Source organism: Benincasa hispida, chromosome 8 (genome assembly GCF_027475165.1).
Source record: "Benincasa hispida cultivar pf3 chromosome 8, pf3_genome.v1.1, whole genome shotgun sequence".
NCBI lineage: Eukaryota > Viridiplantae > Streptophyta > Magnoliopsida > Cucurbitales > Cucurbitaceae > Benincasa > Benincasa hispida.
The window spans coordinates 2,194,715-2,215,830 of record NC_143485.1 but is presented as its reverse complement, the minus strand read 5'-3'; the positions used below and the strand labels follow the sequence as shown (position 1 = coordinate 2,215,830).

At 35.6% G+C, this 21,116-nt stretch overlaps 1 long non-coding RNA gene across 11 annotated transcripts; it reads right to left on the bottom strand.

Moving 5' to 3' along the window:
- Positions 1 to 1,207: 1,207 nt before the first annotated feature.
- LOC120082519 (uncharacterized) lies at positions 1,208 to 19,408 on the bottom strand. Of its 11 annotated transcripts, XR_016531497.1 has the most exons (9): positions 18,883 to 19,382; positions 18,719 to 18,783; positions 18,538 to 18,607; positions 18,389 to 18,443; positions 18,240 to 18,306; positions 13,091 to 13,226; positions 12,615 to 12,736; positions 3,754 to 11,478; positions 1,208 to 1,413 (listed from the first exon to the last, which is right to left on the bottom strand). It is a non-coding gene; the product is annotated as an uncharacterized LOC120082519 (long non-coding RNA). The 11 variants fall into 11 exon arrangements; XR_016531495.1 differs by having other exon boundaries at positions 12,615 to 13,226; XR_016531494.1 differs by having other exon boundaries at positions 3,754 to 12,736.
- Positions 19,409 to 21,116: the final 1,708 nt, after the last annotated feature.

Genomic DNA, 21,116 nt, shown 5'->3' with positions numbered 1-21,116 from the left:
TCAGTTTCACATAAATGTCAATAATGATATGAAAGAAGTTTTTGAGAAATTTACTAGTAGTGATTTCAAATAATGACAAAAAAAAAAAAAAAAAAACTTTGGCAAGTTTTAAAAAACATGCATTCGTAACATTGAAGGAAAGCCAAACAAAGAATAGTTGCTTGCATTTAAGATATGAAAATATGCCAACAATTAATGCAAGAACTACATTTTGAACGAACTAGAAAACACACTGCCTAATGTTTATAATGGTGAATTTGACAAAAATCTATAGAAATCATTAGAGAAAAACAATACAAATAAGACAGAAGATGCCATAACAATGATATTTATGGTTAGAAAATTTATAATCTATGAAGTGATTGATTCCAAAACTGTGATATTCGTGGATATATCTTGTCGTTCGAAGATTAATTATATTTTTTGTACGAATGTCTTACACATAAAATTTCTTGCGAATTATAGAAAGGCCGAAACCTTCTCAAAATTTTATGTTATTGTAGGGGTGCGTGGGAAATATTTGGAAAAAGTATCTATTCCCAAACCGATATAATCCAAGTTTAGAACATTGGAAGACAATTTTAAAAAAGGTTGGATATATTTGAGTTGACTACAAAATTTTGATGGGTTAAAGTGTGGATACAACCTATACCCTTTTAGTGAATAATAATAAATCTTGATACATATGGCAAAGACATAATACAAACAGGCAACTATCACTACAAGAAATCACACTTCTCACGACGCCTCAAATCGTCGGAAAAGGGTGGCAATTGTGTCGGGAGAAGATCTCCCGACGACAGATGGATCGCAGGAGTTTGGTCGGGAAAAATCCGTTGGGAGAGGATCTCCGGATGCATAAAACAGGCCGTTGGGAGTTGTTCTAGAACTCTTAGAACTCTTGATGCCCTATTCTATGCGTCGAGAGTTCTAGAAAAACTCCCGACGACCTGTTTTATGCGTCGGTAGTTCTACAAACTTCCGACGCGCTGTTCTATGCGTCAGGAATTCTAGAACTCCCGACGACCTATTTTATTCGTCGAAAGTTGCGGGAACTCTTGACATGCTAAAATATGCGTAGAGAGTTCCTTCATTGGTTGAATATTGACTTTTAAATTTTTTTAATTTATCACTTGTAATTTTTTTGAAATTTGATCTGAATAACTTGTAAAGCATCATTAACCAACTCAAACAAATTCACATAATAAATAAAAAAAAAAAAATGAAGTCCATACTACAATAAATAAATGAAAAGTTACATGATCCTACAATAAAACAAAGTCGATACTAAATAAAAGAAAGAAATACATGGAAGAAATAAAATGAAAACAATGTCAATAAATACAGAAAAGAAAACAACGTCTGGAACACAGCATCTTGAATAATCGTCCAACCTCATCTCCGAATAACATCCTACAATAAAACAAAAACATTCAAATGTCATAATCTTTTATAGACAAGAACGATTATAACCGAATGAACACACCCCCCACAATACGTTCAAACTTTATAAACATCCATAAACACATAAAAACTCTAAGTTCAATGGCAGAACAAGAAAAACGAGTGTAATCAAACTCTACCCATCCCCCACAACATTCCCGACGCTCATAAACATAAAAAAACACATGAAATCCAACAAGCTCAACTCCAAAATGATTATAACCGAACTCTACCCACCTCCACAACACAATCATATTTGCATGCGTGAATAGACTCATAGCCTAGGCCTAAATAACACAATTTTTGCTTAGCTTCATAAAAGGAGGTAGGTATAGTGGTGCTAGCTAGAAACGCTGCTTTTAACAATTCCAGTAACATGTCAAATAATTTGTTACTCCAACCGTTGAGAACTTTGATATGCATCAACTTCACTAAAAAGTTCAAGGACGAAAATTGCGAAGAACCAGGGTATAGTTCACTACATGCTTCAGTCATTAAATCCTTGAATAAGTTCGTGGTATCTCTTTCTTGACCATTAGAGGACATTTCATTCTCAACATCTTGTAGATCATTTTCAATTGAAACTTGTAGATCGTTTAAGATTCAACATCTCATTTTCTACTACAACATTACCCTCAATACTATCTACTTCAACATTGTGTATTGAATGAGTTATATGACTTACAAAATCTCTAGATAAGTTTACTGGCTCTCCATGATATACCCATTCACAATATGAGGGAGATGTTCCATATGTTAATAGATACCGTTCCACGATATCTAATTTTTTCCAAATTGAATTCATACAATTCTTGCATGAATATCTTATTCGTCAAGAATCATTAACATGAAACTTTGCCATATCTAAAAACTGAGATACTCATTCTTTATACTCCACTGATAACTTATTCCTTAGTTCAATCCATTCTTTATTCATCCTTAAAAATAAATCTTTTCTGACCAACTTGTAATCCAAAACAATAACTTGTATTAGAAGACAAAGTACAAAGTCTTTATTAAGCATGAATTTTGATTAATTTAATAAGTAATTCTAAGTTTGTTCAGAGAATTTAAAAATTTAAATAATCTCTAATAGGTGATTTGACTTGTGTATACACAACATCCGTGGAGTATATTTGTATTAAAAAAAATAATGAGCATTTAGGAATGTGATTGTATGCTTTCACTTTTTAGAAGCATATTTCTTCTATATTTCTTACCATGATTTGCATCTTTCTTAAGTACAATTGTTATTAGACAGGACTTATACTTTTCAATTTTGAATTTTTGTGATGTACTTGTTGTAAAGGACTAAAGACTAAACTAAGTCCAAAATTAAGTAATAAGTAAAAAGGATCCTATTTTTTGGCACTGATGTTATTGATTTGGTTTGAAAATCAAAGTATTTTTAGGGGTATAGAGTTGAATTTTCCTTCATTAAGTTAGTTGAATTAACAAATGTGAATACTATGTGATGTATCGTTTTAATTATACATATGTCGAACATCTCACAAACTAAATAACATACGTCAGTTACCCTCTCGTTATTATTTTGAATATCCACCTCTTCATGTTTATCTTTTGAGAAGAATCCATTTAAACTCTCTTAACAAATGAACACACTATTATCATATTCTATAAGAGAGAACGGACAAGTCTTTCACAAGTACCGCCTTGAATAGTTGATTTAGGTTAAGCCAGAGTGAACTACTTTATACAATTATTAGAACTCAAGAAATTTTAGGCTTCAAAAAGAAAACTCAAGAAAATCATCAACTTCTAAAATTAGTTTCCTATCCATGCTTATCATCAGAGACCATGACATAACTTTTAAGAAGAGTGATGATTAAATGTTCATAGAATTTTCAATAGAAGTTTTAGTCATATACACAAACATCATAATAAATTTGAAATATATTTTTAATTAGTTTTAGTCAAACAAGTCACTAAATTTCTAACTTTAAGAATTAAAAGGAAAAAAAAAAAGACTCAATCCACCAAATTGCAGAAATTGTAACATCCACAATCCACAATCCACAATAACATCCGCAATCCACTAAATTGCAGAAATTGTAACGTAATGAAATGGGTCAATCTCAATTAGGGCAACAAGAAAGGAAAAAAAAACCTATGCTAGAAATATTAGATTTAATTTAAAGAACAACAAGAGAGATAGATGCTAAATGACAATAAATCAAAGTAATAGTAATCAGATCTCAAAGAGTAATCGGATTTCAAATTCATGAGAAATGAAACAATAGCTTGAATTCGCAAAATAAGAGAAAGAAAATGAAATGGACGTGGGCGAACCTGTTGAAAGCTTGCAAAGGACACCGGAGCAGCGGACGACAGGTGAACGACGAAGATCTACGAAATAAACGACAGAGATCTGCGAACAACGAAGGCACACAAAAGGAAATGAACGAAAGACAAGCGGAGATCTGCGAATGGCGGACGACTAGAGATCTGTGAATGGCAAAGGATGGCGAACGACAAGGCATGCGAAGAGACGCGAGCGGAGACGGCAGGCAACGACGAAGAGACATGAACGACGACGACAACAGCAGCGAGCGGCGACGACAGGCGAACGGCAAGGCAGGCGGCGACATGCTAGGGTTTTAGATTGGGGTAAATGGGGAAGAAGGGAGGCTGCGATCTGGGTATATACCAGATCAGATCTCCTGAAGGCTATCGATGACCGTTAGGAACTCCGTCCGATGATTAAATTAGCACATCGGGAGATAGGTCTTATCTCCTGATGCAGTGATTTAATCATTGGGAGTTCCTTAGGAACTCTCGATGAGCCCTTACATCGTCGGAAGTTGCTTTACGTCGTCGGGAGAGACCCTATCTCCTGGCGACCGAGCTCTCGATGGCAGATTTAGGCATCGAGGGAGCTTCTTTTTCTTGTAGTGTATTTTTTTTTGTGGAATTATCACAATTTACATTGTAAGATCAAAAGATAATATTGCAAATTCACTATCTAAAGGCCTAATTAGAGAGTTGTTTGAAAAGTTCATCAAGGAGAATGAGATTAAAATCTTGAATTTTAAAAATTTAACCAAAGAAGCAACCCAACCTAGTTGACTGGAGATCCCAAGATCTTGGTTTAACGGACCAACCGATCCTTCGATAACATAATGAGCACTGCATTAAAGTTTTTAATTTTGACCCATTCTAAGGATAACGAGATAGTGCAAGTGTGGTTTTAGGGTAAGCATTATGCTTTTAATGATTTTTATAAGTGGTTGAATAATTATTGATGAAAAAAGTGCACATGATGTTCTTTAGGAATAACCTATGTGAGTGTGAAGAGGCTGCTTCAATGAGAATTTTTAAGGTGAATTATCTGAAACGCTCATGAGACCAGGTGGTATTCAAGGCCAAAATGAACATAATTATGAGAACTAGTTTTGTTAGAATGAGAAATTGTGTGACTTCTATTATGTTAGTTTACTCTAGACAATTGTCAGTTCAAGATATCAAGTCCACTGATTAACCAAGTAAACTCGATTAATGTTCACTAGGGAAAGTTCAAAGTTTTACTACTTATCCTGAAGTAGATTCTTCATTAGGAAAATACTGCATGTTTTCTTTTTCCTTTTATCTTAAATTGTCAACTGACTATTTTTGGGGGATTGTTGGAATAAATGGTATGTGATTATTCGTGTGGGGTTGCATCATTTTATTTCTATGAGTTGCATTGAAGAAGAGACACGACTATTCGAATGACCACGAATTAGTTTATTATTATATCTCTTCTTCAAATTGCATTTTAAAATTTTTCACAACCATAAAATTTCTCTCTTTTATAAATTTGTTCAAGTTTAATTTATTTCTACTAAGCATAGTTCGTTGGATCATGTGAACAAGGTCTTGCTTCCATAAGAAAGATAATTTGTTCTATCTTGAGAGATAATTACTCACGAAACTCGAGCACGAGAGTGATTAAAATTGTCCTAAGGAGACAATGTAAAGTTATTGAACTCATTCTCTCATGTATACAAAGTTATGTATTTTCTAATATTTTTAATGATATTATTCATATAATGAGTGCAACCAAATATTACTCTGGGTGGTATTGGTTTCATTCTTAAAATTGGAAGGTTTTTAATTATTTTGTTAATTAAATTATTAATTTGATTTTAACATATTTGAATTATCAATAGAAGTACATAACTATATAAATGCATGGGAATACTTTTTTTAAAATACTAATAAAAAAGAATTTATTGAACCACCAAACCAAAAATTCCAAAATTCTTTTAAGTCCTCATTAATAACAGAGGAACAACGGAAGAAGGTATCTGAACAAAAAAAAGGCATCAGTTCTATACGAATGGCACTATATGAATCTTCGATTGAAGTAAATAATAATAGTTGAACATGACTACTCACTAAACTAAGAAGTAAATAAAAGTTTAGCATTTGGTGAAAAAAGGAGCATGCATGCACTTATTAAAACAATAGAAATAACTCGATCATTCTGAATTGTCCAAAATTCGAAATAAAGAGGAAAAAATATTTTTGGTTTTATTCTTAAAGTTTTATATGTTCATCATCTTGTGATGATAAAAATGTCTATGAAAATATTGATAGAGATATCTTTAAAAGTATTATAAATTAACAAGTTTTTGTTTTCTATCCCTAGGACTTATTTTATGCTAGTTTTGAGGTTAAAATAATGAATTTCATGAGATTATTCGTATTAAATTGTGGATTTTGAGCATTTGGAGCAACTTGGATGTTTTGATGAAAATATTGAGGCAATTGGGCATGTTGGGCGCTTTGAAGTCAAAAAGAAGAAATGTTGCAGCCAATAGACTCTCAATGGCCGTTTTGAAATAGCTGCCAATGACGTCTCAGCGCCTAGGCCACAACACACCAAACAAGTAATATGACCTAAGGAAACGGGTCTGATAGAGTTCTTAACAAATAGGGAGACTGGGTCTCAGAGGTTGAGGTGGAGGCCAATTGGGCCTCAGCAGGCCGAGGCTAGTTGGGCCTCAATGGTCAGTAGGCCCCCCTCGGCCTCAGAGACTAAGGCAGAGTCTGACCGAGGCTAAGCCTAGTAGATCCCTCACAAGTGGCCGATCTGGACTGGGCCTCAATTTTGGAACATCCCTAGTGGCAAATCCAACTCTGAGTGTCTAGATTTCAAATAAGAAAAGGAAGTAGATATCAAATCCTAAAGGGACAAGGAAGACCCCTGAACTTCATTATAAATAGAGCATGATAGTCATGCAAAAGGTAAGTCCAACTCTCCCTAAAAACTACTTACCTTGATCTTTGTACAAATATCGACTTAAAACATTGGAGTGTCTATGGAAAACACCCACATTGTTGTGTTATTTTTCTAATTGTTTTGCAAGTAACCTCTTCTTCAAATTATAATTTTACCGTTGGTGACACGTCAAAGTCAGGTGAGTTTGCTTGGCCGGATTTTACCATCAACAGTTGGCACCGTTCGTGGGGAACGCGTGTAATCTGCAAAGAATCTGTAATACATCGGTGAATAAGGAAAGAATGAGCCAACAAGGAAGTAGCATTTCTGACCAAGATAGGCAACCTCGAAAGGTTACAAGTCGATCAGGGAATAATTAGTTTATTTAGAACCCGTCCCGACCTTGGACCCCAAGGGAAAAGGCAGAGGAGAAAATTGCAGATCTGGAAAAGAATTAAGCCTTATCTATAGAGAGCCGAGGCCAAGTTGAAGCCGATTTGAGGCACCACCGAGGGCGAGCTGAGGTGGAATCTAGGATAGTAGAAAATAGAAAATTGAATAACTCTCGAAACTTACTTGAGAAAACCAATGATAGAGAAGCAACGTATGAGGAAAGAGGCCGAGGTGAAATCCAATCACCCATGAGATAGAGCCTCTGAAGGTTTAGAAAAAGATTTGTGCCCTCCTTGGCCTTGGTGGCTGAGGAATAAGCTAAATTAAAACTAAAGAAATTTGTATCCTCCTTGGTCTTGGTGGCTGAGAAAGAGGCCAAATTAGAGCTGAAGATATTTGTGCGCTCCTTGGTGGCTAAGGTGAAGAATCTCTTATTAAAGAGAACACATGAGCGGAAGCAAGATCATTCCAAATTCATTGTGACAGAATTACAAGCATTCACAAACATACAAACCAATTATGCATATTCTAACAAATTACGGCATGCTTTAGTAAATAAATACAAAAGAAGACGAGAGACATACATTTGAAGAACTTTTCTTTCACAGACCTCTCGCTCTCGTGAAGACTTTGGAACAACACCTCTCGCTGTGGCTTAGAACGTCAACCCAACCGTCTGGTCAATCGCGAACAAACTTCTCCAGGAACAGGCAACCTTTCAGACACCACCACTTAGTAACCTTGGTATTCTCGGAGCAAGAATCCAGGAGGTATGGGCTCTGTTGGATTTGGTAGAGAGAAGGAGGAAACAATGATCACACTAACGACCAAGCAAGTGGGAGAAGGATACTGTCAATTGTATAGACTGTGGTGCTTGATCGTTTAGTAAATGTACATGATCGTTTAGTAAAACAGGTTTGATCGTTGACACAATCATTTAAAGAAACTCGCTAGCCATGTGATCGTTTAGTAAAATGCTACACGACCGTTTAAATAATTTGTACACGATCGTTTCGTCAAAAGCTTAGAAGGTTGTCGTACAGTCTCTCGTGAGCTAAACGATTGGCTGTGTACTCAAATGAAGCGATTTAGCGATTCTCTTCCAAAATGAAAACATTTTTCATTTTATTCTTCAGTTATGAAAATTGAATAAAACCTCCCACTTTCACGCACGGTTAAGGAGAAACCACCAACAATTATCTCATAATTTTTTTAATTATAAATAAATATAATAACTAACTTATCATATTATATTTATAACCTATAGTTTTAATATCACATCATATGTAACATTTAAACCATATTCTTTTTCTCCTTTACTTGATATAAATCATATTTATATCATTTTCCTCTAATTAACGTATCTTATAAATGTCAACTATATCACATATAATTGAACTAGTTTAATCATATCATATATAATTAAACTTCCTTTCATCAATTTGAACACTTCAAACTGACCCAAAAACTGATTCTCAACTTGAATTCATTGAGTTACCAAGGGGACTTTATGGACCTGTAGCTTGAAGCTCCAATGGTACGTGAATAGTTGACTGAATTCTTTAGTCACGAGATCCACCATTCGTTAACTGTCGGGCACTCCACTAAAGACCAATAGCTGCACTCTTCTCACTACAGATATATTTATGTGTCCATCAGATATAACCAATCAGCAGTACGATAACCCTTCACAGATGCTCGTAAGTACAGTTGGGCCAATTTACCGTTTTGTACCTCTAGTTACATCTAACTCCTTAAGTACCACTGATCCCTCTAATGAATAATATATCATAGTCCTACTATGAGTGGACACTTTTCTGGCCTTGAGAAGGTATGTGGCGTCACATCGTTCAAGCCCCAAAATCAGTCCTTAAGGGAGCAATCTATCTACTTACCCCTACTTCGGGGAAGAAGTGAATTTCATCTTGTGTAGCTGAGTTCCCAGCTCCCAATCAAACGAATTCTCAAAGTGGTAGGTTTAAGTCGGCAATCTGGCCATTTGCACCCATGTAAATCAAAGGACCACCTTCAAAGGTAGGAATTCCTAACTCACTCTGGATTAAGGTCATGTTACCTTTGGTCATCCTAGTGAAGTGAAGTCTCTGGCATGGACGACGTTATATAATGAGACTATAACACTTTGTGGTTCGGTCTTATACAAACTCCTTTGTATAGGACGCCTCCGCTTGCATGTCTCCACATGAATGATCAGGATCAGACCATCTGTAGCACGTCACAAAACTTGCAATTATCTACAAAGCATGTCACATCCGTAGTGTCACCAGGATAAGATTTCCCTCTAATATCTATATACTACAGACCATTTTGGTTATCACTTAAGGCATGATCCACCTGTATGTCTCCACATACATGCTTAAGTTACAACAACAACCAGGGATCTTAGTTTATTGATTTGTGGTAAATGCAAATAAAATATCTCACGTTTCATAGACAACAGTGAAGAAAATATCTCATATTATTACATCACAAGTGTTTTTTCAATACAGGTGTTTACAAACTACAGGACCCAACGAGAGTTTAGGGTATCAACCCCAACACGAAGATGATGCCAAATTAAAACTAAGGAAATTTGTGCTTTCGGCCTTCGCAAACGAGGAAGAGGCCAAATTAGAACTGAAGATATTTGTACCCTTGTTGGTGGCTGAGGATGATGTCAAATTAAAACTAAAGAAACTTGTGCCCTCCTTGGCCTTGGTGGCCGAGGAAGAGGCCAAATTAAAACCAAAGAAATTTGTGCTCTCCTTAGCCTTGGTGGCTGAGGAAGAGGTGGCCAGATTAGAACTGAAGATATTTGTGCCTATCCATTGTGACCGAGGATGAGGCCAAATTAAAACTAAAGAAATTTGTGCCTTCCTTGGCTTTAGTGGCCGAGGAAGAACTGAAGATATTTGTGACCTCCTTGATGGTTGAGGATAAGGCCAAATTGGAAAGAAATATGTGCCTTCCTTGGTCTTGGTGGCCGAGGAATAGCCCAAAATAGAACTAAAAAGCTTTATGCCCTCCTTGACCTTAGTGGCCGAAGATGAGGCCAAATTGAAATTAAAGTAATTTGTGCCCTCCTTGGCCTTGGTGGACCAAATGATCTTACCTTTTGGTGTCTCTTACAAAAGAATAAAAATCAAATAATATTTATAAATCACCGAGTCTACTATTTATACTATTAAGTAACATAAACGACAAGTCTGGGGTCGAACCATAAGGAACCTAAGATAGAATATCTCAAAATTAAATTGGTATATGAAAAATAGTAAAAATAGGAGGTTTTTGACTGGATAGTGATAATGTGTGAGCTAAATAAAATGCAGAAATGTAAATTACAAAATTTAAATTGCAAGAAGATAAAAGTGCAGGAAAAGTAAAAGAAACTCCTAGCTCATAACTTAGGATCCACCAAATGCTCAATTGATCATAGGATTACTAAGGGTTATCTCTTTCAATTTAATGTACTTAGTCAACTTGTCCGGATAGCCAAAGCAAGCACCATAATTATTAATTAAAATAAATGCTCGATTAATTGGGTTTGATAGCGTCCATAGAAATCTTATAATTATCCTAACTACTTCTCAATTAGTCTATAGAAATTTAGTGGGTTCTCATTAAGACGATTAATAAAATGGATAACCTAGGTTACTAATTTGTTCTTGAATTATATACAATACTACAAAAATAATTGCTCAAGTTAATTTAGAAGTTCACAAAAGCATGCTTTAGAATTTTGCCCCAATGACATTAAAAACACATTAAAGTATTCCTAATCTCTAGCAATCAAAGAAGATATGATGGGTGGTCAAACCAATCATAGATCTAAGCATAGAAGTAAATGTACATTCAAGAACCATAGAAAATCAAAGAGAAATATAGATTAGAGCAAAAAATAATCACAACGGATCTATGGGTTTCACCTAGACCTAAGCTAGCAATTCACCTTAGCCACGTGATCGGTCCAAGATAAGCTTTACAATCATCAAATACACCCAAGAACAAAGAATTACAAAGAGAAGGAGAAGAGGAGAAGAGAAAATGGGATTGGGGCTGAAAGCACAAGCTAGAATGACCTAAATCGGACAAAAATCTCATTTATACAAAAGGTCAAATGTCACTACATTGGCTTCTAGTTTCCATGGCGTAAGCCTCGACATAGCGATGCCCTCCGTGTCTGTCAAAATATAGAGCGTAGCTACACCCCAAAGCAGCATTGCAACGCTACATGAAAAGCTGCTCTGGGTTGACAGCGTAAAACACAGTGTAAAAGAGAGCGTTGCGATGCTCAGCAGGGGCGATTTGGTCATTTTTATTCCTTTCTTCATGGTTTGATGCTACAGAGCTCTATTTTGTTTTTTTTTTTTTTATCACATTTCGGCTCCGATGACCTGTTCTACCTCTTAGTTGCTCAATATCTATAAAATAACACAATAAATATGTAAAATCCATGAACGAGTCCGAATTAAGTTAGGAAAAATAACACTTTCATAGTAAAATCACCAAGGAAGAGACCAGATTGAAACTCAAGAGATTTGTGCCCTCTTTGGCCTTGGTGGCCGAGGAAGAGACCAAATTGGGATCGAAGGAGTTCTGTGTCCTCTTTGACCTTGGTGGCCAAGGATGAGGCTAAATTGGAAGTGAAGAAATTTGTTTCCTCCTTGGACTTGGTGACCGAGGAAGAGGCCAAATTGAAATTGAATAGATTTGAGCCCTTTTTGGCCTAGGTGGCCGAGGAAGAGACCAAATTGGAACAGAAGAGATTTATGCGCTCCTTAGCCTTGGTGGCCGAGGAAGAGGGAAAATTGGAACTGAAGAAAATTGTGCCTCCCTTGGCCTTAGTCGCCGAGGAAGAGGCCAAATTGAAACTGAAAAGATTTGTGCCGCCTAGGCCTTGGTGTCTGAGGGGGAGGCCAAATTGGAAATTAATTGTTCTTTCTGCAAAACTTGCCTTTTAGATAAGTCCATAATCATTCAAAAGTATTCTTGCCTCGACCTCAGAGGTCGAAGCCGAGGCGAGCCTTGGTTTGTTGTTTTCAGAATAATGAAGCTCGTACAAAAAGTTATTCCTATTTTAGAAGTAGAAACAAAAGCTTCATTGAAAAATAAGAGCGAGGCCCATGACTAACATAACATGATATAAAAAAAGAATAAACTTCAAAGCACGTAAGAACAATGCGTAGAAGTGAAAAGCATGAAAGTTAAGCACTCTCTTGACCCAAATTCATCTTCCCGGTACCATCACTAGTATTAGTCCCTTCACCCCCTTCAAAGTCATCGGGCAAAGTAAAAGATCAGGATTATCACAACACCTAATGTAAACATCACATAGGAATGAATGAACCTAACCAGGATATTGATGAGAGGATTTCTTACGCCAATAGTTAATTTCGAATTCCTTAACTTCGTTTTGAATTTTTGTATATCTTTATGTTTTCCTTAAATGTATTAGCTAGGTAGTTTGTTGAATCAATGTATTCTTTAGCCTCACTCAATTGAGCCTTAAGCTGACTAACCCTACTTTAGGAACTAATCTTGATGATGTAAAGCTCACCTTTCACCTCTTCAAGAGTTTGCTAAGTTGGCTTGAACTTGGACCAATTCGACATGAATCTGTTGAAAGGAGTTGATGTGGACGATCAAGCTCATGCTTAAAGCAGAGATCTTGACAAACAACTGAGAATGGGGAAAGGAAACTTATTAGGAAGTTTAAGTTTAGAAATAGCCATTAAAGTCAAGATTGGCCCGAGGAAGGAAAAATAACAGTGATAATCATTTAACTTCATACTTGAATTGTTCTTTTTTAGCAAGGTCTTGAGTAAGGTTCTGTGTATCAATGTTAGAATAAGCTTAGGAAGACCTAACACTTGAAGGGATCGATTCCCACAACAGAAGCGAACAATCACTTTGATTTCAATTTTGCTTTTGAAAATTAGAATACAGAATAGAAAACACAATATGCATTCATAATGTGGTAAGAGTTAAGCATGAAATAAAAGTTAATTTTACAGAGAAGAAGAAAGAATATACCTTTGAAGAACCTTTTCTTCATTTTTTTTTGTATCTTCTTCTTTCTTAACAAACCAATCTTTCACGAATAATATCGTGACGTCACCATAGGGTCTTCCTTACTATTCTCTTGGCAAGGACCAGTTATGGGAACTAACTTTTGACAAAGTGAGAGAATATTATTTTGTGAAGGAGAAAATTTTCATAGAGAACTCTTCTTTTGTGATTTTTTTTTTTTGAGAGAATTGAGAGGAAGAGTGTTATTGAAAGAGTAAATCACCTTCTTTGCAATAACCAATAATTATAAAATAAACTTCCCACTTCTTAATTCGGAAAGTGGAAAAACAATTAAAAATAACTTCCACTTCTTTTATTTTAATTAAAATGAAATCAAACTCATTTAATTAAATTAATTAATTAATTAATTGATTTTTAAATTAAATATCTCATATTTAATTAAATGTACATTTAAATCATATTCATATGCACATCTCTCTCATAAAATATAGTTTTAATATAATCTCTTTCATATTAAATTTTAACATATGGTTTCAATATGAATCTAATTCATATTAATTTATCAACTATAGTTTTAATATGTTTCATATTAAACTATTAACCTATAGTCATAATATGAATCTTATTCATATTAATTCAATATTTGAATCATATTCAAATATGCTAAATCTCCTTTTGTTATATTGATTGTATCATATACAATTAATGTTATTCCCTTAATTTATTTGAAAAATTCAAATTCTTTCAAAACTAATAGTCCTTGTTTACCGTTGTGAGCTAGTAAGGGGACTTAATGTACCTACAAATTAGGAGCTCCAATGATTCGAGATTAACTAATTAATTCTTTAATTACATTAATCAACATTCATTAACTGTGGATCACTCCATTAAAAACCCATAGCTACATTATTCGCACGGTAGAATATTTTGCATCCATGGGTTTAACCATTATGAGTAAGTCAATCATTCACGAGTTGTTTGTAATTACAACTAGATCAAATTACTGTTTTACCCCTATAATTACCTCTTACTTCTTAAGTACCACTAATCTCTCTAATGAACAATTTGTTTATGGTCCTACTATAAATGAAGTCCCTCTCAAGAAAATGAGAGAGGAGTACTCTTTGTTCAAGACACTGAATCGACACTTAAAGGAACTACTCATCTACTTATCCAAAAGGCAGGAATAAGTGAATTCCATCTTGTGTAGCTATGTTTCCAGCTCCTTAATCGGACATGTCCATAAAATGGTAGGCTTATTGAGTGCCACTCTCACCCATAAAAATCAAAGGATAACCCTAATAGACAGGAGTTCATAACTCATTCAAGATTGAGATTGAGTTACATGGTTATCCTATAAAATATTAATCTCTGCAGTCGACGATGTAACAAAGAAAGATTAAGTATTTCGCGGTTTAGTCTTATACAAACTCTTTGTATAGGATGACCCACTCACAAGTCTCCACATGAACTATTTGGATCACATCGTTTGTAACACTATAACACTTTACAACAATTGTAACATTTAGACCGTATCCAAATACTATAGACTTTTTAGGTTATAACTTGAACATGGTCTACCTGTATGTCCACTACATGCTTTTTAAGTCTCATGAAATAACCTTGGATTTTTCCTTAATAGATAATTGTATATATAAAATAATCAACCATTATTTTAAATAACCTATTAACTACGAGGCTTTAGAGCATACATCCCAACAACACCGTCTTTCTTCTACTTATGTTCTCAAAGAAAGAAGTTTTACGAGTACTCATTCTTGAAAAACGAGAAAAGAAGGAATGGGAGAAGTATGGAAGTAAGAGGATAACCAATAAAAGAAAATAAAATAAAATACCTATGTCGGCCTCAGAAGCCAAGACAGTTCCCATCGGGAATGTATTCTTTTTTCCTCCTTAGTTACTAAAAGAGGGTTTTGGTATGGAAAAACCAATGAAAATCAAGTGTTCGTTAGTAGAAATATGGAGCCAGGTTAGAAAGCAACGTCCAAACTTTGGACAACTATTGTAAGGATTTCTAGCAACGATTGAATATTAGAGCTCTCAAAGTACATTGAACAAAAGATGCCATAAGAGGGTAACTCAAGTTGGACACCAGTTACAGAAAATGACAAAGCCCTGAGAAGCACGTAATGTTCATCAAACAATACTAATAGAATTCTAGGGACTCATTGAAGGATCTCATATCGATGAGTTCCATGAAAGCGTTTGGATCGCTTCGATCTCACCGTGGCCGAAATACAACAATATACATTAACACATACAGTTATGCAAACAAAACTTAATTATTGGCATGCTAAGTACAAGATAAACAACAAAAGGACAGAGTTCCATTCCAGTTGAAGACAATCTTCATTCTTCAGAACTCCAACGCAGCAGAAAACCTCCAGAGATCTACCAACACCTAGTAGAAACGTCGACTGCAGCAGCACGAACAACGCGAACTCACGACTGCAACAGGGACGACACCACCACTAGAGAGCCCCGGGTATTCTCGGAGTAAAAACCCAAAGGGTGGGCTTTGGTGAATTTGGTAGAGGATGGAGGAAACACGAATCGTGTAGGCGATAAGCAAGTGGGACGGAAAACAACGCTATCGCGTATCGTTTAGGAGGAGCTACACGATCGTATAGGATTTACTGAACGATTGTTTAGGAAAAGGTATATGATCGTTTAGTTAAATCGACACACTATACGATTGTTTAGAGAAGCTATCCAATCGTGTAAGCGACAGTGTGCCATCGTTTAGTGCGAGGTGGACGATCGTTTAGGCGGAAAAGCGACTATTGTATAGGCTATCGAGCGATCGTTTTCTTTCACCAATGTGCGCTTCCGAAATCTTTTGGGCGAATGACGGACGATCAATTGAACGATTCAAAAATGAAAACATTTTTCATTTTAACTCATCGGTTACCATAATCGACATTGCCCACTAACCCATGTCCGAACATGAAATTTTGCATAATTATCTTATAATTAAACAACTAATTAATTAATAAATATAATCATATTATATTTTTATCCTATAGTTTGATATCACATATATTTTCTCCTCTACTTGATATAGATCATATTTATATCTAATTTTCTCCATAATAATGTATCTTATACATTTAGCCAATTATATCATATATAATTAACCAGTCCAATTATATCATATATAATCGAACTTTCTCTTGTCAATTTGAACATTTCAAATTAATCCAAATACTGGTTCTCGACTTTATCCAAGCTACCCAGAGGACCTAATGGACCTGTGGCTCGAAGCTCCAACGGTATGTGAATAGCTGACTAAACTCTTTAGCCACGAAATCTACCATCCATTAATTGTCAGGCATTCCTCTAAAGACCAACAACTGAACTCTTCTTACCACAGATATATTTCTGTGTCAATTGGATATAACCAATCATGAGTACGATGACCCTTCACAGATACTCGTAAGTACAGCTAGGCCAAATTACCGTTATGCACCTGTAGTTACATCTCACTCCTTAAGTACCACTGATTCCTCTAATGAACAATACAACATAGTCCAACTATGTGTGAACACTTCTCGGGCCAAGAGAAGGTGTGTGGCGCCACGTCGTTCAAACCCCGGAATCAGCCCTTAAGGGAGTTATCTATCTACTTACCCCTGCTTCGACTATCTTGTGTAGCTGAGTTCCCAGCTCCCAAATCAGACGAATCCCCAAAATGGTAGGTTTGAATTGGCGACCTGGCCACTCGCACCCATACAAATCAAAAGACTGTCCTCAATGCCAGGAGTTCTCAACTCATTTAGGATTGAGGTCATGTTACTTATGGTCATCCTAGTGAAGTGAAGTCTCTGTCATGAACAGTATTATATAACGAGACGTTAACACTTCGTGATCAGGTCTTATACAAACTCTTTGTATAGGACGCCCCCGCTCGCATGTCTCGAACACGAATAATCAGGATCAGACCATCTGTGACAAGTCACAACACTTGTGACCATTCCACAAAGCGGGCCGCATCCGTAGCATTACCAGGATAAGGTTTCCTCCTATATCCATATACTACAGACTATTTTGGTTATCACTCAAGACATGATGCACTTGTATGTCACTACATACATGCTTGAGTCACATACAGATAACCAGAGATTTTATGTTTATTGGTTTGTGGTAAAGCAAATTAAAACAAGAAACTGAGCAAAAATACAAGATGTGAAGTAAATATCATATATTAACAATACAAGCGTTCGTACAAATTGTTTACAAACTACAGGATACGAGACTTTAGGGCATCAACCCTAATACTCATAATAGGAGAAACAATAAAATCATCTCCACTAAGAACATTTTTTAAAAAAGAAATGAAAAAAAGTAGAAGACCTATCTTTTGGGAAAAAAAAGTAGATAGAAACTGGTTTAAATTGAGAGAATTTTTACCTTAAATTGTAAGGAAATGTTAGAAGGAAACGAAAATCCAAAATCAAGTAGAAAGATGCGCCAAGCTAGGCCGACCTCGTACTCGGAGGTGAAGGCCAACCGGAGCAATCAAATAGAGGCATGTGCTCGATACACGCCCACCACAATTCCTCTGCCCATTAGATTACTGCCATGAGTCCTTTTAATCTTTGTGATCTCTTTTAAACCAATCACTGATCGAATATGTCAGGGCATATGCCATGTAAGTATCTTCTTCATACGTGAAGCCCAAAATATGTGTTTTACATATTCTTCTCTTCTAATTTTTATCTACTTTATTTTGATCTATTTTTAGGATCATAACTGTTGGGTTTTATGCCTTAAAACTCATAGATAGTAAATGTAACTTTTGACTATTCATTAATAAATTATTATTGATGTTTTTCAATAAAGTGTTATTGTTTATATTATGTTAATCATGCCTAATAATATACTCAATCATCCTAGCATTCAAACGTCTCTATGCGCATTTAGTCTTTTAAATCCTTATGCCAGCAAGGCATATATAAACATCAAACGATCAATATATCCTCAATAACCATAATTATTAATACCTGGCTCAAGTCCTTTCAGACCCCAGTAAATGAAGGCATACATGAATATCATGTTAACTACTAAACCTGGATAAATCATAATTATCATTGCCTGACACTAGGGTAGTTCCAGTAGTAAGATTACTTACCTCAAAATTATGTCTAAGCTACAAGCAAATTGATTTCCTCCTAGCTTAGATGAATCTTGAATCATGCCTAACATAATCCCAATTTACAATTAATAAAAAGGGCTTAGTTCCAATACCCAAGTTAACCAAATAATTCCCAATAATCTTACCCAAAGTTGTGGCTTGGTCTAAAATAAATTCCAAAACTCAATTCAATTGGCCAACCTGAACATAAATTAAATAAAAAATTAATAACTTAATTATAGACAATTACTCTTAATCCAAAAGATAACCAATCAACTACTCACCAAAAACTTACCAAATTTTAACAATATTCTGCCAAAAATTAGTCCCTTTCTTGATGAGCAATGCCCCCAAATATTCCAAATCTTGATTATGAAAATCCAAACACAATGGGGTTTAACCAAATTAGAACCAAACACTCTTTTTTTTTTTGGGCAATCACTCCAAGAAACCTAATTTATTTAATGAAATCTTACCCCCAAATCAAATTCTCTAACTTCAAAGAATGACACCTCAACACCTTCAAGAACTTGATCCAAAGCTGAAACACAAAGGGCATCACCCAATTGATGCCAAAAATAGATGGGTATTCAAGAATCAAACGAAAAAAAATAATAAACCAAGACTGCAGAAATCTTACCCAAAATGACAGATCGGTGATGGACACAATCACTGCAGATGGGAAACGTTTTCCGGTGTCCACTGAGGCGGCGATAGAAGTAGACGAAGCTGGAACTGCACGCGGATGGTCTTGGCGGCTTAGGGTGATGATGATGTCATCTAGAATAGAGAAGCGACGTGGAGCGGCGTGACTAGAGGCTGGATGGCGACTACCAGATCTGTCATGGCTTGAAGATCTGGCTGTGGTGCTGAAGCGGACGATGCTGACGTGGGCAGAATGGACGAGAGATGGAACGATCGACAAAGGGTCTCTCGTGCAGTGTGGGTGGAAACATGATCGACTGGTGCGGGGTGTCGGCGGCTAGGGCAACGACTGAAAAGCGATGGCAGAGAGTTGAGAGAGAGATGAAGGTCGAGGAAGGGGGGTCTCGGTGGCTGCTAGAAGAAAGGAGGAGGAGAAAGAAAAGAAAAAGAGAAAGAAAAGAGAGAAAAAAAAGAAAGAAAAGGAAATGATTAAATAAAATAAAATAAAAATAAAATAATATATTTTATTTTATTTATTTTATTTTTCTCCTAATCCCCATTATTTTCTTAAATTCCCTCATTTTCCAATTTGGAATAATTCTTACCATCAATTTCCAACATAAATTTCCAAGTTCAATAATCAAATTCTAGTAATTACTCTTAAATGTCCAAAATTCCAAAAATGCCCCTAATTAATATAAATTACTGAAATTACACTACAACAAAATTTTGAGGTGTTACAATAAATATTCATAAACACACAAAAACTCCAAGTTCAACGACAAAACGAGTATAATCAAACTCTACCCACCCCCACGACAAACATGAAAATATAAATCTTTTTTGACCAACTTGTAATCCAAAACAATAACCTAGATTAGAGGATAAAGTACAAAGTCTTTATTAAACATGAATTTTGATTAATTTAATAAATAATTCCAAGTTTTTTCGGAGAATTTAAAATTTTAAATAATTTATAATAGGTGATTTGACTTTTTTTGCCCCTAATGTTGTTGGCTTTTTTTACCCCTAAACTAAGTCCAAAATGAAGTAAATTGTAACATCCATAATCCATCATTGTAACATCCATAATCCACAATTCACAATAATCCACCAAATTACCGTTAACAACTATTTTGCCGAAGTCCCCGGCAACTGCACCAAAAACTTGATGCATTATTTTTATGAATGAAAATATAGATGATATGCGTTGGTAGATTGCGTTGTGCACTCAAGTTTCCTCAGCGGAATTCAAGTGTAAATTCCTCTGAGTTTCCTGGTAAGTCCAAGGTCGAACACAGGGACTTGTGAAAATATTTGCGTTAGTGATTTTTATGAAAACTTGCGGTAACCAGTTAAATAAATTGTTGAGTTTGTTGTTTGCATTGATGAAAATAAATAACGAATGCGGAAGAGTTTGAAAAAAGTTGGTAAACGGAAATAGGATGAATATGCGGTGAACGGGTTGAGAAAAGTTTCGGAATGCGTCCACGCTTTGCGATCATGCAACATGCATACAATAGTAAACCACCTCTCGGCGTGAATGCTACGACTTCTAAGGCTAGAACGCATGCGATAAATATGCGATAAGGATACAGGGTTTACACATAAAACTCTATCCCTATTTATGCGATGACAACATGACATTCACACAAATATGCAACCTCATAATATCACTACCATTCCTAGGATGCACGCGATGCAAGTTGACAAACAGAGCTTATCTCTAAGTCCCTTTCTCTTGTTTATGCAAGCTTAATCTTGCTCTTTCGAGTCTAGATTCTAACCTAGCTCTCTCGAGACATTAGGTTCTTTCTTTAGATTCTCTCTCGAGTAACTCTAAAGGGTATTTTGCACAACATAAAACAAGACAATTGCAAGCAATGAACTTCTTAGGTCATGTTAGGTTAGTTCTTCCCACCCTATTCAACTAGTTTAGCTACTCATGCGTATTAAGAGAGTGAGTAGATGTAGAAATAGAACTTCCATTGAATAGATATGAAGATGAAGTACAAATAACAATGCAAGTAGAATAAAGAGCCTGGTAGCAATTTCTTGCTGCCAGGTGTTTACACTATTTCTACTCGTGCTCTAAAGATAATTTCGCTCTTGCGAGAGTTGGCCCGCTCTTTGCTCTTACGCCCCAAGGTTCTTTCTCGAGCTGCCTTGGGCGATCTCTGACGTCACCACTCTTCTCTTTCTCCGCCGTAAAATGGAAAAGAAAACTAT